Source organism: Triticum dicoccoides, chromosome 4B (assembly GCF_002162155.2).
Source record: "Triticum dicoccoides isolate Atlit2015 ecotype Zavitan chromosome 4B, WEW_v2.0, whole genome shotgun sequence".
NCBI classification, from domain to species: domain Eukaryota; kingdom Viridiplantae; phylum Streptophyta; class Magnoliopsida; order Poales; family Poaceae; genus Triticum; species Triticum dicoccoides.
In genome coordinates, this window is record NC_041387.1 from 135,377,464 (window position 1) to 135,402,437 (window position 24,974).

Here is a 24,974-nt window from a genome sequence, read left to right on the forward strand (position 1 = left end):
GCCTCGACACCGCTCGCGTGCACGCCACTGTGCTGCGGTGTACAGCAGCTGCCCATCGGCGCCCTCGCCGCCTGCCTATCCTTGCCGACGCAGCCGCTCGTCAAACGCCTTCAGGCGCCCAAGCGCGTCCTCAAAGAGTAGCGAGCCCAAGTCGCAGAACTGCTCCATTCCGGTGACCGCCGCGTATAGCCGATCCGGGACACAGTCCAGGAGCTTCTTCACCATCGCTGCATCGTCGAGCGTCGCTCCCAGCCCGACGTAGCGCGCCGCCATGGCACTGATCTTCCCCGCGAACGCGTCCAGCGACTCGTCGCTCGCCATGTGCAGGAGCTCCCACTCCCCGCGCAACGTGCCCAGCCGCGCCGCCCGCACGCGATCAGCTCTGACGAACCGCGCCTTCAGGCTGCTCCATATCTCCGCCACGGTCTTCTTTGCGTCCACCTGCAGCAGCAAATCGTCGGCGAGTGCCCGGAGCAGGTAAGCCCGCGCTGGCTTATCCTTCTTGGCGATCACCGCCGATGCAGTGTCCTCCGGCGGCACCACCGCCTCCCACAGCCCGGTGGCGTCCAGGTCGGCCTCCACCTTGATGGCCCAGGTGGTGTAGTTCTCCCCCGTGAACACCGGCGCCGCATGCACCACCGTGCTGCCCGATCCACCGGCGTACGGCATGATGGACATCGCTGGCGAGCTCCCTCCTCCACCTGGCTCTAATACCAATTGTTGGAACCTCCACTCTCTAGCCCTAGCTCGCCTCTCCCTCTCACTCTGCTCACTCACTGCTGCCGAGGCTAGCTCACCGGAGAGAAGAAGAAGAAGTTCAGAGAGATTCAGAGAAGCAGTGGACACAGAGGTTTTTCCGGCGCACGAACGCCCCCTTTTCTTCCTCTAGCACGAACTCGACTGTGTCTGTCTGTTACAACGCCATCAGGTGGCTTTATACCATGAGCCGGTGCACCGGGCACGCACCCACGCCTCCACTCGCCCCTGATCCTCCCCGCACTCTCCATGCACTAACTGCGCCCACGCTGCGCCCAACGCCCGCGTCACACGGCCATCTCTAACGGCTCGCGCCTGACCAGGCTACCTAGGCTCGCCAACAGACGCACACACACACGGTGCTGCGTTGGGGAGGCTCCGACGTGTCCAGGACAGAGAGAGAGAGGTGCTAGGATAGGAGAGGATGAGGGTTAGGGTTAGCGGAGACGAGGGGGGCGACGCCAACTTTATAGGCGAGCGGGGAACCGGCGGGCACCGCCGAATGGTTGCCACGGTGACGTCTGTGACCGTGGCGGCCATCGGGCGCGGCCACGACTTCGCCCATGTAGCGGGCGAGTGGGGAGGGACGGTTGGGCCGGCATGGTCGGCTGAGCCGACTGGCCCAAGAGGCCCAGTGAGGAAGGGGTGGCCTTTTGGTTTTATACGTTTTTTAATCTATCTTTTCTGTTGATTTGTTTCAAATTTATTTTCTATTTACTTTAGTTCTATTATTATGAATCCATCTCCTAAGATAGAATTTCAATTTAGTACACTGCCACAAATAGTTTGGTGCAATTATAAAATACTTTGCATATTTTTATTATTTAAAAGGCATTTAAATATTTGTTTTAGCTGCTGTTTTATTTACCTTCGAGCATTTAAACCTTTTATAAAAATGTGGTTTCATCACCATAATTACCTATGCATTAAATGTCACCTCTCGAACATTTTAGTTTTAACTTTTGAAAACATTTGTTGTTTGCCTTTAAATTTAAATTCGAATTAGAATCGTTTGAACTAACCCGAGATTAGCAACAGTAATTGTGGTGACACGACATCATTAGCAGGGGACTATTATATCTTGATTATCCGGGCATTATAATGCAGATGTGTCACACCCTAGCTAGTTATGCATTAGAGTGTTGCATCATGTTTACTCATTCATCAGAAACTTGAAATGGGGATGACAGAACCCCCAGTCCCCTCTGAAACCAACTAGGGTTTACTAAAATAATTTTTCAATGAACCTGAAATGCCCTTCTAAAATGCCCATCATTTTTGCCTTGGTTCAGAACCTCTGCCAAAAGTGGTGCACATTTTCCTAGGCCATCCTAGGGTTTTGAATTAAATCATAACTATTTGAATTTGGGCATTTAAAATTATATAAAATATTTAAATGCTCAAATATCTCCAAACTAAAATGTTTCATGTTGGAAATAATCCAACTATGGACCAGGAGTAGTTTGGTGATTTTTGGAGTTGCCTAGGTATTTTATTTAATTCAACAAAGTTGCAGTTATATGAAATAAAAACAGAAAACAGAAAAGAAAGGGGAAGACTTACCTGTGCGGCCCAGCCAGCTGGCCGGCCCAGCCAGCAACCGACCCAGCCCAGCACTGTAGCTCCCCGTCGTCTTCCTCCCCTCGCCCCGAAGCTGCTGCGTGCTCGCGCGCGCGCGGCCGCGCGGCCACCTCCTGCTTGCCGACGCCCTCCTGGCCGCGTGGACGACGCCCGCAGCCCGTCCCGATCCCCCCTGCTCTCTCTCACTCTCCCCGGCTCTCTCCTTCCTCTCCCTCACTCTCTCTCTCTCACGGCCGAAGCTCACCGTCGCCGCCGTTCGCCTTAGCCACCGTCTCCGACCACCCCTCGCTTCCCCGACCAGCTCAGAAGCTCCGCCTCGACTCCTTCTTCCTCCCCACCGCTCCACGGGTCCCCGGAAGCCCTGCATCGCCGCCACGTCGCTGTTCCCCTCTTCGGACTCCGACCACCGTCGCCGTCAAATTCGTCGTCTCCGACGCGTCCCCGAGCCCGCTTCGACGCCCACTGCAACCGCGGTGAGCTACGCCACCGTTTCCCCCTTCTCCCCTGCTCTCTCCGACCCCTAGGCCCTAGCCCCACCGCGGCCGAAAGCTTCACGCCGCTGGCGATGTCGCCGTCGTGGCCACGATCGCCGTAGCGCCCAACCGAGCACGCCATCGTGCTCCACATCTCACTAGGAGCACGTAGCACGCTCCAACACCCCCCTAACACCCTGCAACACCGTTCCCGTGCACGACCGAACCCCGGCCGCCGCAGTCGAGCTCGCCGCCGTCGACTCCGGCCACCCCGACCCCAACGGACTCCGCCAAGAGCCGCGGGTCGTCCTCAGCTTCACTCCGGTGGCCTCCGCGGTTCATTTGGTGGCCGAAACGACCAAAACCACTATCGCCGCCGCACTGATGGTCGCCGCCGGCCAGAACTCCGGCGAGCTGACATGGCCTAGTTAATTAGCCACTAAACCACCACCTACTGACGCTGACAAGTGGGCCCCAGGGCTTAGTCAAAGCTAACCAGCCCGGGTCAACACGGGATTAGCCCCTGTGTCACTGACGTGTGGACCCCACACGTCAGGTTTGACCCGAGCCAGCCCTGTTGACCTGCTGATGTCACTGTGACGTCAGGCTGACGCAGTAAATGATATTTCTGGATTTAAATTAAATCAGGAAATTCCAGAATATTAATTAAACTTCAAAAATTCATAACTTTTATTCTGTAACTCCAAATTGGACAAATTATATATGAAAAATGATCAGAAAAATCCAATCTATCCATCTGTACTATTTTCATGCATGATCCAACAAGTTAAATGGATGTTTTAATCAGAACAAGGAAAAGCACTTTAAAAGGCCATATTTGAATCTTTGACTCAAATTTGTTCAAACCCTTCTGGCTTTAGTTGCATTAGCCCAACACACTCATATTGCCATGTTTCATGCATGCATCATATTGTTGCACATTGTTTGGTGATGCCTGTGTATCGTTATCCTTTACGACAGGATCTGTCCCCGAGGAGTACCGTGACTACCCTAACGAAGAACCGTATCCGTGCATCGAACCATCAGGCAAGCAACCAACCATTTGATCATATCGATACAATCCCATGTTCTCGCTCCTGCTCTCTTTTACTGCATTAAGACAACGCGATTCAAACTGCTGTGTGCTACGGTAGTTGAACCCATTTCCTCTGCATGACCTGTCATTGCCACAGTAACTAGATGAAACCCACTAGCATGTGTAGGAGTTGATTGAGCCATATGTTTGTGTTGTTCCTACCTTGCTATGCCTGCTATGCTTAGAGTCGTGTCAGGTCTGGTTCATCTGGGTGATGGGCTAGAGTGAAATGATTATGTCGGTAATGAGAGTGGTGTGGTGAACACGATTTGGTAAAGGTATCGATGAGAGGCCATGTAGGAGTACATGGTGGGTTGTTTCATTGAAGCCGACCTTAAGCACTGAGATCTGTATGTGTGATTTAAGAATCAGCTACTACCATGCATTGGGCCCGAAACCAATGGACCCTCTCGACTTCTTATTCACCCTAGTTCTCCGTCCAGGAGTTGCAAGTAGTTTCTGGTGTTTGTAGCCTACTGGAGGCCGTGGACAGCGCTGACCGTAGGGGTGGGCTGTGATGCGGTAGGTACGTGGCCGGGTGTACTGAATACCCGTTAGGTATCTCGGGAACCCTGTTCACATCGTTCGGGGCCGTACGGGAAACCTCGGCCGGACTCCCTGCGGATGGAACCTGAATAGGCGATAAACCTGGACTGGAGGCTTAGGTGATTAGGTAGGCCGTGGCCGACACCCACGTTGGGCTTCCGCTTGAAGGTTGCCGAGTACATGTCGTGTAAACGACGGTAAGTGGTGAGAGCGTGTATGAAGAAGTACCCCCTGCAGGGTTAACATGATCTATTCGAATAGCCGCGTCCGCGGTAAAGGACTACTTGGTTGCCTATACAGTTCATAGACAAGTAAATGGAAACTACTAAAAGCCTCAAGATAAGTGTGAGTGCCGAGGATGGCTCCTCCGTAGGAGGACGGAGGTGGATCCTCGGTAGTGTATTGAAGTGGTGAATAGTGGACTCGTGTGCGCAAAACTATTTCAAGTTGAAGTATCGTAGGATAGCCTAGCCAAGAGTCAAAGCTGGCTTGCTGCAATAACTCCACCAACCCTTCTTGATACTATGCGTGTATGTAGGATCTGATGTAAGTCTTGCTGAGTACCTTTGTACTCATGTTGCTATAATCTACATTTTTACAGAAGACGCTGCAACCCCTTCTGATGGGTTCTATGTAGACGTTGACATCAACGAGTAGGCTAAAGACCCAGGTGGTGACCCTGAGCTTGTGAAGGACCACATAGTATAGCCAGAGGCTTTCCAAGCCTCTTTTATTTTACTAGTTGTCTGTACTCAGACAAGTTACTTCCGCTGCTGGCTTGTATGATTGTATGACTTGTATGTTGGGTCGTGAGACCCGTACCTTTGTGTGTATGTTATGTATGGCTCACTGAGCCTTAAATAAAGTACTTGTGTCATAGAGTCATGTTGTGATGCTTCGTTGTATTTGCACATATCGAGCATATTGTGTGTATGATTGAAATGCTTGGTATGTGTGGGATCTGACTATCTAGTTTTTTATCTTTAGTAGCCTCTCTTACCGGGAAATGTCTCCTAGTGTTACCGCTGAGCCATGGTAGCTTGCTACTGCTCTGGAACACTTAGGCTGGCCGGCATGTGTCCTTCTTCGTTCCTGTGTCTGTCCCTTCGGGGAAATGTCACGCTTTGAGTACCGGAGTCCTGTTAGCCCGCTACAGCCCGGTTTACCGGAGTCCTGCTAGCCCAGTGCTACAGCCCGGGCCCACTTGCTGATGACCGACACGTTCGAAGCTGGGTCATGGATGCCTGTCCCTGTAAGTCTGTGCCACTTTGGGTTTACGACTAGTCATGTCAGCCCGGGCTCTTTATCATATGGATGCTAGCGACACTTTCATATACGCGAGCCAAAAGGCGCAAACGGTCCCGGGAAAAGGTAAGACGACACCCGTGGGGATACCGTGCGTGAGGCCGCAAAGTGATATGGGGTGTTACCAGCTAGATCGATGTGACATCGAGTCGGGGTCCTGACAAGATGTGTATGGTAAAGATTACGATCAGAAAGCTTATCATTCGATGATTGGTTCTTTACTCTACCTATGTGCATCCAGACCTGATATTATGTTGAGTATTTGTATGTGTGCTCGTTTTCAAGCTGCACCGAAAGAATCACATCACCAAGCGGTCAAGCGTATTCTGAGATATTTGGCTCACACCCCCACCTTAGGTTTATGGTATCCTAAGGGAGCACAGTTTGATCTTGTTGGATATTCAGACTCAGATTATGTAGGTGACCGGGTTGATACGAAATCCACTTCGGGGACAGGCCATTTCCTTGATAGATCTTTGGTATGTTGGTCGTCAAGGAAGTAGAATTGCGTCTCTCTCTCTCTATATATGGCTGAGGCCGAATATATTGCTGCTGGCGCATGTTGCACTCAGTTATTATGGATGAAGCAGACTCTGAAGGATTATGGCATCAAGGTCAATAATATTCCTCTATTGTGCAACAATGAGAGTGCGATCAAATTGCACACAATCCAGTGCAGCATTCTCGCACCAAGCATATTGAAGTCAGACACCATTTCTTTGGGATCATGTTGCTCAAGAGGATATTGTTATCAGTCACTTCAATACTGAAGAAAATCTCATTGATATCTTCACCAAGCCTCTTTGATGAGAAAAGATTTTGTGCATTATGGTGTGAGCTAAATATCCTAGATTCCGTAAACGTGTAGTAAGCTAGACTCGGCACCTGTACCATCACTTCCACATCTTAAAAAGAATGGGTGCACAACACTCGAAGAGTTTGGAAATTTCGACAGAGTGAAATTTTGTTTCTGAGAGTGAATACATTAAGGAAGAACTAGAGTAACTAGGTGCTACAATAATTGTGCGACGCTCAGGGTCATATAGTTCTTATACGGTGGGTCACGCCACCACAATTTCCATTCGTTGAGTTGCCTTTCGGTTGAAGGATTTTGTGTTAGTCCAAATGTATTTCACTCATAGCTTTTCTCTCGGGTGTTTGTGTTTCTTGTTCTGAGTGAAATACTTAGGACCCTGTTTTCCCTCTATTCTATCTCTTCCAGTCTATGCTGTTTCGTTATGAATGCTCAAATTTCATTTGGTAATGATACTTTATCTGATGTCCTTGACCACATTAAAGGTTCATTCCGAAGTTAATTCATTTTGGCGAAAGCCGTCCAAAATTTGGGGTTTCCCGCCCAAGTCAGGACCATGATCTTTGATGACGGTTGCCACGTGCTCTTCATCAATTGCCATTTTACCTGGTCCATTGAATTGCAATCGTCCTCTGACTACGGCATTACCAACCTACCCCAAATCCACTTCTCCTCTTCACCACCATCACTTTCCGAAGCCCTACCGCACTGCTCCACCTTGAGCTCGACGACGTCGATCATCTTTGCCGCTTTGCTGTCAGAAAGAGGTCGCTGGAGTCATTTCTCACTAACGCGGATCATCTTGCTCCCCGCGCCGTCGTAGTTGCTGCACATCACCGAGTTAGGGTATGTGTAGTGCAAAATCGTTCTTCCATTCATCTTGTTTGAGTTCGTCTGCGGTTGTAATTCCATGTGTTTACCACATTTCTCAGATCTTTACTGGTAGGTAAATTGCGCGGATGTGGTTTATAGAAGTCCCTCGCATCCAAAAAAATTCACATCTAGGGTTTGTGTTATGTCACGTACGAATGCAATGCTTAGCACGTTAACTAGTATATTGTTCGAACCTACTAGTTTGTTCTACACATTTCTTTCATCTGAAACATTTCTCAAAGTCTACATCTAATTCTTCTTCAAAACGTTTTATTTCTCAAAAACCTCATTGTGAGCATTCGTAACCCTGTCCCCATTTTCCCTCGCATCTATCCTTATTCACAGGTAAATGCAATCAGTTGAGGATTCGGCTCGACCAGTGAGCATGGATGACGGAGATGATGTTGTTCTGGGCACAGAAGACGAATCTAAAGCTCCAAATGCCAAGGGCCCAATGGTAGGCCCACCAACCAGCAAGCATAAAAGAACCGAGCAAAATGCCCATGAGCAAGAAGAGAATGCTCCGAAGAAGAAGAGGGGTGGCAGACAAGCATATACAAACACAGCTGAATATATCTCCCATAATCGTTATGATACTGTTCCAAGAGAAACAAAGCAGCAAAGATATAAGCATCTACAATGGATTCGACATCAATGGGTGCGCAAATGGTTCAATTGTGAATTTGTTCATCCTCTGTTTGGTCAAAACTTTGCATTTCATCCACCATGGGGTGACTGCCGGGATATTTCTCTCATCAAACCAAATGATCCCCAGGAGAGACCACCACCTCCACCAAATGCTCATGAGTCCTCCCTTCGCACACCCGAATCTTATCCCGAGGAGCTTGCTAAGCGTCAATGAAATGCCAGCAAGCAAGCTAAGAGGGCTGAAAAGAAACAGGCTCGTGAAGAGGAAAACCATCGCCTTCTCAAAGATGATGTAGAGAAGAAAAAGGCCGAATGAAAATATGAAGGTCGCTCTAAACGCAAGCATGATCCCAGTGTTGCTGCATCAAAGCAAAAGAGTGCACCGAAGAAGAGAACGGCTGATCTAGCCGATGAATTTGTCATAAGTAATTCTTTGGATGATAATGATCCTCCGCTTATAAAGGAAGAAGTTGTTGCTCCTCTCAGCGAGCAAGTGAATATCACTACTTCAACGGTGTTGCCTAATCTTTGGGTCCCTATGGTTCTAGAACCACCACTGAATAAGATCACTTCTAGGGAAATCCCAGCTACCACTGTCACTATGAAAGAACATGTGAATACAACTCCTCATCTAGAAGCTATCAATTTGAAGGATTTGGTGATTGACACTCCTATGAGTTCTGCAAAGCTAGGTGAATGAATTCCCAAGCCTGACTTGAAGAAAATCAAGGCGCCTACTACCGAGCATAATGCTCCTCAAGCTACTGCTCCATCGAAGAAGGCTACTAAATTTGCTCCAACATTAATTCAACCGTTGGCTTCTAAACCTCCTTCCGAGCAAGTTCCAGTGCAAACTGCTCTGATTGCCAAGTCTGATGCTCCTCACTAATATGATCATGTGTTCATCATGGAACAACTTGATAAGTTGTGGACAATAATCCATTCGATGGTGAAGTGGCCTCTCTGCCTATCCCTCCTGAAGTTATTTCACAGGCCACTACCGTTGTTAAAGAAATGAGGGAAGATGTAGTTGAAATCAACACTCTTTCTGTCAAACTAAATGACCTTGATGGTCAGACAAAAACTGCCTCTTCAAAAGTTTTCATTAAAATACTCGAAAACTCCTACAAGGACATCAACTGTGCCATGACTCTGCTCCAAAATAGAAGGTTGCATTTTCACACGGATCTAGATGAAATTGTTCACAAGATCTATGAGAAGCATCAAGCAGAGGTTGCTGGCTACAATGATCTAGTCAAAGGTCATATTGATCAAGTTGCTCAGCAAAAGAAGAAGCAACAAAAGAAAACGGTGAAGAAAATGTACCTCCTGATCCGACAGGAAAATCACCTGAGTCAGCTGTTCCTTCGCAAACCCCAGACAAAAACTCAGATGCTCCTCCCCTCGCCAAGGCCAATTGAATCAGTGCCTGTGGTTTCCCCTGCTCAAGCAGATATTCCATCCCAGGGAATTGTTTTTGAGGAAGGTGAAATCCCTTGCTCTGAGCCCCAAGCTTCTCCGGGTCATGAAGCACCAAAGCTCTCGGCCTATCCAACTATTAAGCAACAACAGATTCCAGTGGGAGAACCTCAACCACCTCCAGTGCTTGATTCAGCCTTAGTGCCTACAGTGAAGGAACCTGCTCTGCTGCCTAGTACGTCTACAGCTCCCTCTATTATGCCACCAGCTTGATCTCCACTTAAGTTATCTATCGACACAGCAACAAGAATACCATATATTGGTCCCTCCAAATGAAAATATGTTTCTGCTCGCCATACTGACTCCGTTGTATATGATGAAGAATGTCTCTCACATGAAGACGAACTCAAATACCCATACCCTCGTGAAGAACGGCCTTTGTTCTCGTCAGGAGATGGCACCAAAGGTCCTCCTTTCAATCAGAATGCGCATCCCCAATTCTTTCGAGAAAGTCCATATGATGGGACACGCACATTGGAATCGCCTCGCTTCTGTACAAAGGAACATGCCATATATTACTCTTAGGTCCTCTATAAGAGCAGAAAGATATTTCCGCATGAATACCTGAACATCCCTGCTATGTGAAATATTGGCTGCTTCAGTCAGTTGCTGCAAGATCTGGATGATTTCTGCTTCACCAAAGTATTTGAATTCGAGCATCCTTGGAAAAAACAGATCATTCTTCAGTTTTATGCTACTCTATATATCTCTGGTGATGAATCTGATAGCTCAAATGGATTATGGAGTGGATGAACGAAGGAAAACACATCAAATGCACTTCAACAGATTTTGTCTCGCAGTTCCATTTTCCTCGCTTTGAGCATGGTGACACTGAAATTCGGGTGCACAACATTGATGTCATATCAGATGAAACTTTTCGATGCACTATGGATCAAGAAAAGATTCATGACTACACTGGTCCTCCCCGGCCTGAGCATTTAACATTCGAGAATCAGACGATGTTTCACATGCTCTCGTACACTATTTGCCCCCTAGCCGGGATGAACTCAGATAAGTCCATCTCAAATGTTCTTCGGCATACTATCTATGCAATCTCTGAGCGGTATATCTTTGATGTTGCATAGATAGTATTCCGAAGAACATCTGAGAAAGTTATTGATCACGCTATGCGCATGGTGTATCTGGTGAGGCAAAATCATATAATCTTCATACCTCCTGTTCGCGATACCCTGCAAATCATGGAAGATATTTCTTCGGGTAAATCGCCTACGTCAAGCCCTCATGATTATCACAAGAACTTTGACGGGCCACGTCTCCCTCAGCGCGACCGAAAGATTTTGTCTCAACCTCCATCGCAACTTGAAGTTAGTTTACTTACGCAGCGACTGCTGCTGCAGCACATCACTGAGGATCGACGCGAAAAAGAACATCTCGCCTCCGAGCTAAATGCTCTCAACAATCGCACCAGAATCATGCATCTAATTGCGGATGAGAACAAGAAGAGGCTCTGGAAATTGCTTCACGAGTTCTTTACCGAGGAACAACTCTTGAATGTCAATCTCCAAGATCTCTATGATTATATTGACATAGGCTTCACTACTGAAGATTTCCAAGATCGGAGTACTCCTCCTCTTCCTAGTCGTGAGCCAACCACTGATCTTCTACATCTTAGGCTTTGCAAACTACTTGAAGAGTCTGAAGCCACCTCGCCGACTGAGAAACATACCGAAGGCAATGTGCTATCTCGTGTTCCTCATGGGGCTGCCCCAAATATGTCCTCGTACTCTCAGCCCCAAGTTGTTATCCCTGAAGGAAAATCCGCTGCTGCTAAAGACGAAGCTAATCCAGTCACTTCCAAAGACGAAATCACCTCGGACAGTTCTTCTGGCGACGCCACCGCGTGAACCAAGTTCTGCGTTTTTGCACTCATGTTATTCGTCACCTTTTTGACACTAGTTGACAAAAAGGGGTAGAATTACATCGAGTCTCGATAGATTTGCTTTCTGTGCCTCTTTGGTTTGGTTTTCCGCAAGTTTGAAACTTCTGGTTTAAGCTCATCTGCTCTAAGTTGTAAAACTTCTGTGCTGTAATGTTAACAACCCCTGCTGCTGCACTATTTCTCTCAAAGCATTTATTTTGCAGGTTGAATTATTATTGGAAGTTATGGATGATAACACTACGATCTCGATGGATTATATGTCATCAGTGCGAATCATTGTCTCGAATGATTGAAATTTCCTCTATAGAATAGCACCCTTTGATGAGAGATATGAGCAAGAGGCTTCAAGAAAACTTGTGTTTTCAGAATTATATGAAGCCAGTAAAGAAACAAAAAATCCATGGGTATTTGAACCCGAGTACCCGGGAAAAAGCAGAATATTTGATGGAAGAACAGGCGACCCCTTTGAGCAACTTGTTCTAATAGGGAAATCCTATATCTTAAAATTAATTCATCAAGTTGATGAGAAAATTCATGGGCGTTCTACTGGGCCCTACTCACTTGTTACACAACAACCGGTTAGAGGAAGAGCCAAGCAAGGGGGACAACGAGTAGGAGAAATGGAAGTTTGGGCTTTAGAAGGATTTGGTGTTGCTCATATTTTACAAGAGATACTTACTTATAAATCTGACCATCTTATAGCTCGCCAATGAATAAAGCAATTACATGGCGATTGCATTTCATACAATAAAGCGACAACCATATGGCTCCTGCCAGTTGCCGATAACTTTGTTACAAAACATGATCATCTCATACAACAATTTATATCACATCATGTCTTGACCATATCACATCACAACATGCCCTGCAAAAACAAGTTAGACGTCCTCTACTTTGTTGTTGCAAGTTTTACGTGGCTGCTACAGGCTTCTAGCAAGAACCATTCTTACCTACGCATCAAAACCACAACAATTTTTCGTCAATTGTGCTATTTTATCCTCAAGGACCGGCCGTAGTCAAACTCGATTCAACTAAAGTTGGAGAAATAGACACCCGCCAGCCACCTGTGTGCAAAGCACATCAGTAGAACCACATGAACGCGGTCATGTAATGTCGGTCTGGGCTGCTTCATCCATAAATACCGCCTAATCAAAGTAAGACGTTGGTGGTAAGCAGTATGACTATTATCACCCACAACTCTTTGTGTTATGTTTGTGCAAATCATCTACGCATAGACTTGGCTCGGATGCCACTATTGGGGAATGTAGCATGCAATTTCAAAAAAAATCCTACGATCGCGCAAGATCTATCTAGGAGATGCATAGCAACGAGCGGGGAAGAGTGTGTCCACGTACCCTCGTAGATCAAAAGCGGAAGCGTTAGTTAACGGGGTTGATGTAGTCGAACGTCTTCACTATCCAACCGATCCAAGTACAGAACATATGGCACCTCCGTGTTCAGCACACGTTTAGCTCGATGACGTCCCTCGAACTCTTGATCCAGTAGAGGGTTGAGGGAGAGTTCTGTCAGCACGACGGCGTGGTGACAGTGTTGATGATGTGATCCGCGCAGGGCTTCGCCTAAGCACTACAACGCTATGACCGAAGGAGTAAACTGTGGAGGGGGGCACCGCACACGGCAAAGAGAACAATTGATGTGACTTTGGGGTGCCCCCCTGCCCCCGTATATAAAGGAGGAGTGGAGGAGGCGGCTGGGAAAGGGGTGCGCCAAGTGTGGGGAGTCCTACTAGGACTCCCAGTCCTAGTAGGATTCCCCCTTCCTTTTCGGAGAAGGGGAGAAGGGGAAAGAGGTGGAGGAGAAGAAGGAAAGGGGGGCCGCGCCCCCACCCCTAGTTCAATTTGGTTTGGGCTGGGGGGGGCGCACGCCTCCACCTGTCCGCTGGCCTCCTCTCTCCACTAGGGCCCATGAAGGCCCATTAGTCCCCCGGGGGGTTCCGGTAACCTCCCGGTACTCCGAAATTTATCTGATACTTCCTGAAGCCATTCCGATGTCCGGATGTAACCTTCCAATATATCAATCTTTACCTCTCGGCCATTTCGAGACTCCTCGTCATGTCCGTGATCTCATCCGGGACTCCGAACAAACTTCGGTCAACAAAAACACATAACTCATAATACAAATCGTCACCAAACATTAAGCGTGTGGACCCTATGGGTTTGAGAACTATGTAGACATGATCGAGACACATCTCCGGTCAATAACCAATAGTGGAACCTGGATGCACATATTGGCTCCTACATATTCTATGAAGATCTTTATCGGTCAAACCGCACAACAACATACATTGTTCCCTTTGTCATCGGTATGTTACTTGCCCGAGATTCGATCGTCGGTATCATCATACCTAGTTCAATCTCGTTACTGGCAAGTATCTTTTCTCGTTTTGTAATGCTTCATCCTGCAACTTACTCATTAATCATATTGCTTGCAAGGCTTATAGTGATGAGCATTACCGAGAGGGCCCAGAGATGCCTCTCTGATACACGAAGTGACAAATCCTTCTCGATCTATGCCAACCCAACAAACACCTTTGGAGACACCTGTAGAGCATCTTTATAATCACCTAGTTACATTATGACGTTTGATAGCACACAAGGTGTTCCTGCGGTATTCGGGAGTTGCATAATCTCATAGTCAGAGGAACATGTATAAGTCATGAAGAAAGCAGTAGCAATAAAACTTAACGATCATTATGCTAAGCTAATGGATGGGTATTGTCCATCACATCATTCTGTAATGATGTGATCTCGTTCATCAAATGACAACACATGTCTATGGTCTGGAAACATAACCATCTTTGATTAATGAGCTAGTCAAGTAGAGGCATACTAGGGACACTATGTTTTGTCTATGTATTCACACATGTACTAAGTTCCCGATTAATACAATTCTAACATGAATAATAAACATTTATCATGATATAAGGAAATAAAAATAACAACTTTATTATTGCCTCTAGGGCATATTTCCTTCACTCCTGGCCTCTCCCCTCCCCCTCCCACCTATATATATATATATATATGTGGGGGCGCCCTAGCACATAACAGATCAATTATTAACTGTGTGCAGCGCCCCCCCCCCTCCATTGTTCACACCCCCGATCATATTTTCGTAGTGATTAGGCGAAGCCCTGCGGAGATCACTTCACCTTCACCATCACCATCACCACGCCGTTGTGCTGACGGAACTCGTCTACTACCTCGACATCTTGCTGGATCAAGAAGGCGAGGAACGTCACCGACCTGAACGTGTGCAAAACACGGAGGTGCCGTGCATTCAGTATTTGATTGGTTGAAGCACGAAGAAGTTCGGCCACATCAATCGCGTTGTGAAATGCTTCCGCTTACGGTTTACGAGGATACGTAGACACAGTCTCCCCCTTGTTGCTATGCATCTCCATGGATAGATCATTGCGTGTGCATAGATTTTTTTTTGTTTTCCATGCAACGATTCCCAACAAATTGTTTGTATTATTCTGATCGCAAACGGTTCATCCGAGTGACTTGTATGCCGTCTATCGCACACATCTTTATCTCTGGAACTGTTTGTGTTATTTTGGCTCATCGCAAACAGTTCATATGCATCAACTGTATGCGACATATAGCACACACAACTCTTTTCTGAATTGTATTTGATGGATCAGCCATCACATACAATTCATTTTATTGGTAACGATTTTATTACCAAAATGTTTGTGATTCATGCATTGCACACTGTTTGGTCGAATGGTCTTCTATACATGTGTCATCTTAGGACCTTCTACAGTAGTGAAGCAAGCAGTAGCAGCAGGGGATTTCGTGTGGGGTCATCTCTCTTGTCTCCATATTTCGTCATGGCCCATCCCTCCATGCGGTAGTGGCACATACATGCAGTGTCACCCTCCTTTATTTCTTTCTCTCCCGACCATCTTATACCCTTTGTCTCTGGCTAGCTGTCCAGGTTGGTCTAAACACCTCGCTCGTTCCCCTTCTCATGTCCCAACAACCGCAGTTGAGGGAAATCCGTCAAGCAGACTTGGGTTACTCCTTTGGTGGGATGAATTAGAGCATCTCTAGCAGAGCCGCTATAATCCCGACCCGCAAAAATCATATATGGGTGGCCCGCAAAAATATTTACTATGCTGCGAGGGCTTCGGTGGCAGATAATGTAAACCCGTATCGCAATTTTTTTGCGGTACGGGTTTAAAGTATCTGTTTCGCGCCGGATCCCTCGTGGTACCGCAAATACTTTTGCGACAAGTAGTAACATGATATCAAAATCAAATTAAGGCACAAAATTCATGGAAAATACATAGGCAGCAATGTTTCACATCCAAAATCATGTGCAATATCAAGAGGTAGCAAGTTTATCTCTATGAATACACAATCAAACAAAATGAAACATGACCAAAGCAAATCTGGCAATAGTCAATCAAGCATGATCATTGTTGCCAAGATCGCTTCCCCCACCACTGGTCATAGCACGAGGACCGTATTCATCATCATGTGGGATGGCCAAAGCATTAGCACCATCACCAGCATTTGTTGAAGCATCAACATTAGCCGAAGCATCACCACTACCGACCAAAGCATCACCACCACCTCCAAAAACCTCACCACCACCTCCAAAGCCGCCCACCACCATGATGAATGCAAAAACCTCCTCCAAAACCTTTAACACCTCCTCCTCCTCCACCACCACCACCACCTCCAAACCCAACATTGCCGAAAGCAAAGCCAACACTGGCCATAAGGTTTTGAAGCTCCATCTTCCTTCGGCACATGATGTCCATCCTTGTCATCTCCCAAAATTCTCTTGTCATCATATCCATGCCATCCAAATTCATCATCATGAACCGTTCCTCGTTGGCAGTCTTATCATCCATCCTCCTTTGCTCCTCTAGAGCGATCTTGCACTCCTCGAAGGCACACCTTCTCACCCACTTTTTCTCTTTGTGTTTGTCTTTCTTGTCGGCCAACTCAACTTTGGTTGCCAAATGCTTGGCCAACAAAGTTTCTTCAAGCTTGACCATATCGTCAATTTGCTCCCTCAAAAAATAGGCTCGGACGACCTCTTCACCCTCTTTTTCTCCTTCCTATTTCCATCTTGATTGCCCTTATTCCTTCCTCTCTTTAGTGCCTCACCATTATATTCATCATCCTCCAAGTTAACAAGGGAGCCTTTCTTCGGAGGATCCTCCTTGTCCCTCAACCTCCACTTCTCGCTATCCTTGAGCAAGAGGCAACAATGTCCAAGCGTGATTGACTTACCCTTGAAACCTGGAGTTTGCCTCGCGCCGCCACCGCCTTCTTCTTGGAGCCCTTCGCCTGCGTCTTTGCACGGCAGTCGGAGGGGATGAAAGTGGCAGCCGCCGGAGGGACGGGGGGACGAGGCAGCGCCGATGGTGCCATGGCGGAAGCTTGTGCGGCGGCGACCATGGCTCCATGTACGATGTGGCTGCCATGCCGCTTTCGTTTCCCGCCGGCGGCCGAAGGAAGAGGCGCGACGGCGATAGGGGGGCGAGGAGGCCCTGATGGGGCCACCGGCGGTTGGAAAATGGCAGCGAATAGGGACGGCGGTGAGGCGAGGCGGCGCGGGGCCGGAAGGAATAGCGATGGCGGCGACGCGGTGGCAGCGCGGAAGAGGGAAAATTTTCCTTCTATAGCGGATAGGATAGGGCGAGGGCAAAATCAGAAGAAAAAACGTGAGATTTTAGGGGTAGTAGGGTGATTTTTAGGGAAATTCCTAAACGGCGCCTGTTGCTCCCGTTTCTTCTATTTCGACAAACGGGCGCACACTCTCTCTCCGCGATGGGCCGGCCCCTTTTCATGTTTTTCCGTTTTCTGAACTTGCTGCAAAAATAAGGGCGTGACGGGGAATCGAACCCTCGCCGCGGGGTTCTTTATAGAACGCGCTAACCAACACAGCCAAGCCACCTTCTGTGATTAGCTAATTCCTCTTTCCTCTTTACTTCTCACGTGTTTTTCTTTTTCTTTTTTTTCTGTTGTGCTTTCTTTTTTCCTTTTCTTTTTCTTTTTCCTTTTTCTGTCTTTTTCAAAATCGACGATTTTTTTTTTCAATTTTATGAAGTTTCTTTTGAATTCGATGAAGTTTTCTTCAAAATCGATGAACTTTTTCATATTTGGTGAACTTTTTGCAAAATCGATGAACTTTTCTCACCAAATTCCATGATCTTTTTCCAAAATCCATGAAATTTTTTTCAAATTCAATGAACTTTTTTTGAAAACCAGTGAACTTTTTTAAATTTGATGAACTATTTTCGAATTGGATGAACTATTTTCAATATCCAAAATATGTTCAGATTTTTCAAAATTCGTTTGACTTTTCAGAAAATGTTTTTTGAAATTCCAAATTTTGTTCATGTTTTCTAATTTTGTTCACGTTTCAAAAATAGTTCTGAATTCCAATTTTTTGTTAACCATATTGAAGAAAAATGTTCACAATACATTGAAAAAATGTTCAGTGTGTATAAAAAAATGTTCATCATGTATAGAAATTTTGTTCAGCATGCATTCAACAGGAGTTCATCGTATTTAAAAAAAGTTCTACGTGTATTTGAATATTGTTCACCATACATTGAAAAATTGTTCAGTGCGTATATAAAAATGTTCATCGTGTAGAGAAATTTTGTTCAACATGTATTCAAAAAAAGTTCAGCGTATTTTAGAAAAATGTTATGTGTTTCTTTGAATAATGTTCACCATATACTAAGAAAATGTTCAATGTGTATTCAGAACTATTTTTGAATATGCGGACTTTTTTTGCATGCTCAAGAACTCCATCCGTAATATTTGAACATATTTTAAATAATTGAAATGTATAAATGCCACAGTGTATTGTGCAATACATAGCGCGTATATGTTTTGTTTATTTAAACTTTCACGGTTTGAATATCTGCTAGCAGTTAGCTATTGCAGTGGCTGGCCTCACTCTGTGGAAGCGTGAGGGCGCGAGGTCGAATCCTGGTCGGGATATATTTTTTGCTGTCATTTTTCGCGTTGCTTTGTTGCATGATCGTGGGCCGGCCCATCCAACTGCTGCTACAGGCGCCAGGTCCCTTGCGCGGCGCTGAAGGCGCCCTATAGGAGGTCCCAATTTTTAGAGCTCCCCGCAAAAAATATTCCAGACGGGCCGGATATACGGTACCTATTCGGGCCGGTTTTTCGACCCAGTACTGTATATCGGCGGTTATTGTTTAGGGTCCGGCAGATATAGCGACAGTGCTGGCGGGTCTGGTCAATCTGGCCTGGTAGTAGCTCCCGGACCAGTTGCCGCCAGCCGTGACCGGGAGCTCCTATACAGCGCCTTAAGCGCCAATTCGCGCAGCTGGCGCCTGCAAGGATGCGAACTGGGCCGGCCCAGAAACGCAGCGAGGCACAGCTAGGTCGTTAGATCGCAAAAAATGCTGCAAAGCCGGCATTCGATCTCTGACCACCTGCGTGATAACATTCGAACCAAGCCACTACGCTGACTTCCCTACGCCTTTTATGTTGTGGACAAATAACCTTACTATATACCCAACCTATTATGCTTGTTATTTTATGATAAAATGAAAAGAAAAATGAAAAATGAATGCACAATATATAAAACGTGAATTTCAAAGAAAGTTCATAAAATTGGAAAGGTTCATACAAACTAAAAAAAACGTGAATTTGAGAAAACTTCACGAATTTGAAAAAAGTTCACACAATTTACGATAAAGTTCATGAAATTTCAAAAAAAGTTCATCGATTTTGAAAATAGTTCACCGATTTTGAACAAAAAGTTATCGATTTTGAAAGTAGTTCACCGATTTTGAACAAAAAGTTCATGAAGTTAAAAAGTTCATCGTTTTTTAATAAAAAATTTCATCAAATTTGAAAAAATAGTTCACTGATTTTGAAAAAAAGTTCGTTGATTTTAAAAAAGTTCATCAACTTAGAAAAAGTTCATCAAAATTTGAAAAAGTTCACCGATTTGAAAAAAGTTCATCGAAATTCAAAATTTTCATCGATTTTGAAAAAAACTCATTGATTTTGAAGAAAAGTTCATGAAAATTGGAAAAAGGTTCATCAAATTTGAAAAGGTTCATAGAGTTTCAAAAAACTTCATCGAATTCAAACGGGTGCAGGGGAACCTGGTCGTACAAAAAGGAAAAAACAGAAAGTAAAAAAGGAAAAAGGAAAAAGAGAGAACAAAAGATGAGAAAGGTTATTATTTTGCAGAATCAGCTGCGTGGTGTGGTGGTAACTGAAGCATATAGCGACGAGCGAGGTCCTAGGTTCGAGTCGCAATACCTGCTCCCCACTTTTTAGGCAGCACTACATGGGCCAGCCCATCGCGGAGCGCTGTAGGTGCCAATTTGCGAAATTGCACACAAAACGGCGCCTGCAGCGCTAAATAGGAAATCCGCCATGACCTCCCCATCTCCCCTGCACAAGCGCCTGGTAGGGGGTTCTTAGTCCATCATGTTATTTTATAGAAAAGCCCCTAAGGTTTTTGGTATTAGTCCCGCAGTACATGTCAAATATTTTTTTAAAATACTCATATCTTTTAAACCGTAACTTTAAATTTAACATGTTATATATGAAATTTGATTTGAAAAAAATATAGAAATTGAATACGATGTTATTCTACATGTTAACCATTTTAAAAATACTATCTAGGGTGGAATCTTAATCAACAATGCATTATCCGTCTTTTTTCTTTCATATCGGTACTGATCCGGATTGTCGATGAACATCTTAGCAAAATCAGGATTGAAGACGAAATTGAAGATCACATGCAAGCCGTGTTTAAATAGAAGACATGTAGAATCTTGAACTTGAACTTTTGTAAGCAAAGACCATCTTTGTTTGGGTCGTAGGTACAAGTACTCAGATTATAGACCATTTTTTGTAAATTAAGAGCGTGTGATATTCTTTTCTCCCGTTGCAACGCATGGTCCTTTTTGCTAGTTATAATAAATTATATTCATCGTGCCATCACATAGTGCAAGTCAATAAATCAAACTTTTCATGTAAAAAATATACAAACGTCGGGTTGGCATTTCTAAAATGCAGCTCTGGGCTGTGCTGAACAAACACGAAGAGCACAAATTGTAGAGCCGGGTACGTCGTATGAAGACTAGAACTGGCAGCTTCAGGGTCAAACCTTAGCTTAAAAGGGTGTAAATTAGCTGTTCGGAACACGGGGTATTGTGGTCAACGCAAACAATGGAACGAATGGTGCAAGTTGCAAACCATCGGGAATGCCTAACTTCTGAAAAGAAATATTGTCAGTCAGAGTGCATCTTCACCTGTAACTTCTGCTTCTCGGTTGATCCTATTTCTCTCCTACCGTACCAACCAGCCTAGCACCAGGGTTCCAATGTTCTTTCAAACCTGAATTGTCACGCCATGCATGCTGCTTTTGCAAGACTGAATTGAATGCATCAGCTTAAAGGGGGCATGTGAGCAAAATCCAAATAACTCTTTGTTATTTGTACGTCTTTTCTGTTGTCTGTGGAACAGGGATGTAATGTTCCAGAAATGCAGAGACTTTTAATCGCCTGCTGACTGCTGTAAATATAGTGCAGAGAAACCTCGACTCGAAAGAAAAAAGAAACTAGTGTCGATTCTCCGGTGAGCCCACACATGCTTAGCACACACGGGCAGAAGGATCCTATGCCTCCTTCCGTCCTCTCCCTCCCGTTAATGAAGTGGCAGACCTGTCCAGCATAACGGATTGGATCAGATTAGTGATTGTCCCGTTAATGAAGCCTCTAAAGTTTAGGAGTTTGAAGAAACCCTATTGTTGAACATGTATTTACGTATGTAGGTCCGGGTTTTGTATGTCGCACTTGTAGTGGCTCTCCCCGCTGTATATACTTGTATCTTGAGAGACAAGACACGAGTCGCACCCCTTGTACCTATTATATATGTGCCTAGTGCACGATCAATGAGAATATCGATGCACATAATCAAAACTTACATGGTATTAGATATCATATCGGTCCTTTCCTAATCGCTTCTGCAACCCTAAGCCGCCGCCGCCATCTGCCACCGTCGCCACCACCTCCACACGCCGCTGCCTCCCCCTCCCGCAGTCGCGCCTTCCACCAATCGTCGCACCGCCCCTCTTGCCGCGCCGCCGCCTCCCCTCTGAACCCTAGCCGCCGCCTCTCCCCATCTCCACGCGCGCCGCCACCATGTCCTCCAACGCCTCAACCTACTCCAACCCCTTCGTCGGGCCGGACCCCGCCGACATCCACGACATCAACATCCATGACCGTGTTCCCGTGGTCCTCGATGCCACCGACTCCAATACTTTGCGTGGAAGACTTATTTCTCGCTCCTCTTCCGCGAGAACAATCTCGTGGATCATGTTGACGGCACCATCGACTCGCGCCATGGTGGGCGACTCCGAGTGGACCGCGGTTGACGCTACGCTCATCCCGTGGTTCTTTACCACCGTCTCCAAGGACTTGTTTCGCACGGTCGTAAGCGATGGTGATGACGCCCATACCGTGTGGGTCAAGCTCAACGGCCTCTTCGCCGACAACAAGCTTCAGCGTCGCGTTTTTCTGCAGCAGGAATTTTTTGACTGTCATCAGGATGGAGTCCATCGATGACTACTGTCGCCGCCTCAAGACGTTGTCGAATGAACTCCGTGACATCGGCGCCAAGGTTGATGATGACCTCCTCCCCAGCACACTCACCGTCGGCCTCAACAAGGACTTCGGCAACGCCGCCGCCAACCTCACCTTGATGCCGGAGCCCTCCTTCCCAAAGTTTGTGGCGTACTTGCGATTGGAGGAGCGCCGGGTGAAGGGGGTGTAGAAGCGCGTGCAGCACCATACCCTCGCCGGGGCACCTCTCGCGGTGCCCCGGCACCACCCGCCCCGCCCAGGTCGCGGCAGTAGCCGCCGCCCCCTGCTCCCCCGGGGTTCTACCCCCTCCCGTCCGCGGCCCCCACCCCTCCTGCTACTCCCCAGTAGCAGTGGCAGGGTGGCGGGTGGCGCGGCAACCATCGCGGGGGCGGACGCAAGCAGCAGCAAGAGGCGAACAGGGGGGCCCTCATCAGCAGCAGCCCTCCCCTCCGTGGACCTACGACACCAACACCTGGACGGGTGTCGTCCACGCGTACTCGATGCCGGTTCCCCGGTCTCCCGGCCGGGGCATCCTTGGGACCCGTCCGGCGAGCCACCAGGCCTACCTCGCTGCATCCGTCGCTGCCCCCTACCCGGCCCTCCCTACATCGCTGGCCACGGGCGGCTATGGTGCCGCTCCCGCGCCCACTTATGGCGGGTTCTATCCACCCCAGGTGCCGCCATCGTGGGATCCCGCCCTTCTCGCCACCCCGCACTCGACTTCGTCACCTAGCAACTATGGTGGTGGAGGTGACTGGTACATGGACTCGGGCGTCACTGTCATATGACATCTCATCCCGATAACCTCACGTTTTCAACTCTCATTCATACTCCCACTCGCATCACCATTGGTAACAGTTCCTCTTTAGATATTACACGTGTCAGTCATATGTCGTTTCCTTCTACTTCCACTCTGATTAACATGTCTAATGTTCTTGTCTCTCCTGACTTTGTAGCAACCACACCTCAAATGGCCAAGTCTCTATGCATCAGTGTCATCCCTGGATCGGTAATACTGACACGCACAGTACTCGAGGAATTATAACAGAGTTTCAACCATACACTTATTACATTGAGTCCTCATAAAGAGTATGATTACACAAAAATATCATGGCTGAAGGCCATCTAAACTAGATAACTGCGGAAGCTTCGAAGGTAAATGAGTCCATCAACTCCAACGACATAGCTGAGTGCAAAACAACGACCTATCACATCTTATTCCTTGTCTGAGTAGTCTACAACATGAGACATTGCAACCATGTAGGTCAGCACATTGAATATGCTAACAGAGTTACACTGTAAAGCAATGAAATGCAAGAACTATATCTACATGCAATATTTGGCTGGTGGAGGTTGTAAGTTTATGTTTTTTTAGTAAAGCTAGTTTTTCCCTACAACAATGAAATAAATTTATTTAACTACTCCCAGGTTGCCCAATATTTGAGAAGGTAACCCCAACTCAAATCCCAATTAAAAGTATCATCATTAACCCAACAAGTTAATTAATGTAACGTGATGAGATCAAATCAATAGATTCAATTACTAGATACTCAAGATGTCCATAATCGTGGACACGGCTAACCATGATTAGTTTATACACTCTGCAGAGGTTTGCACACTTTTCTCCACAAGACTCGACCGCATCCATGATCGGATGATTGAGACATAGTCTTTCTGAAGCATTAACTCTCTACTCCGGGCGGACCGGTACACCTACTTACCCCTACATCTGCTAGTCCACTTCTTCAAGAGCTCACGCAACTTACTATACTATGCCAGAGCCCATGATGGCTTGTGGCTACGCACGGAAGTTTCTAGCATGAATAATCTTATGATCCCTTTGAGCCTGCGTGGCATTCCATAGGAAAAATCACATGGGTACTCCGGGATTTCGCAAAAACAGGCAACACTGGGTTCTCCAGGTGCGTCAACCAATCCACCCAGATGTATATTAAAGTTCCCACCTTAATGTTATCCATGATTAAATAACTCTCAAACTTCCATGTGTGAATCACGATCCAATCCCCGTCTATGAGCATGGCTAAGCAATGATAAGCAAAACGTATATTCCCGGGGTGATCAAAAGGTATTAGGATCCTACCTCAAGTACTACAACCAAAACCACATGTTCCCAATCCTACTCATGCAAATATTTAAGGGGCAGAACTAATGCATAGTAAAAACTGGGTATAAAAGAGTATGATCAAAGTGTAACTTGCCTTGCTGACAATCTGCAAACTCTATAGATTCATAGTAACAAGCTTCGCACTCCGGATAATCTAGCATAGACAAACAACAGCATACATAAGCAATCACTCAAACGAAACACGAGAAGAACCGAGAAAAGATCCAAATCAAACATGAAACAAGCAAATGACTTAAACTAACAAAAGTCAAACCTAACAGCAATATTATCATGTGAATTTTATCTTAACAGTAGGTACGTGTGATTAGCTATGATTTGCAAAAAGATTCAACTCAAACGGAGCAACGAAACTCAAAATATGAACGAAACAAGATCATTTACTAATCTGGACTAAACTCAAATTTTACAGTACCAAAATCATGTTTAAGTAGGTTAACTGGAAAGAACAGAACGATATGAAGATTTAGCCGCTGGTTTCATCTAATTTGGATAAACGAGTAAAAAGTTATGCTAGTTTAAAGATTAGGGGCTAAATCGCAAGAAAACTATTCATGGATAGGTCCCTGGCTGAAAATAAACTAAAAAGAATAACTTACGGCGCGAACGTTTGCTAAGAGAACAAAACTAACGAAAATCGTTCGTTAAAACGAACAAACGAACGAACGGACGTTCTTTAAATAAAAAACCTTAACGAAAAACTGATCTAATAAAATGAACCGAGCTAAAC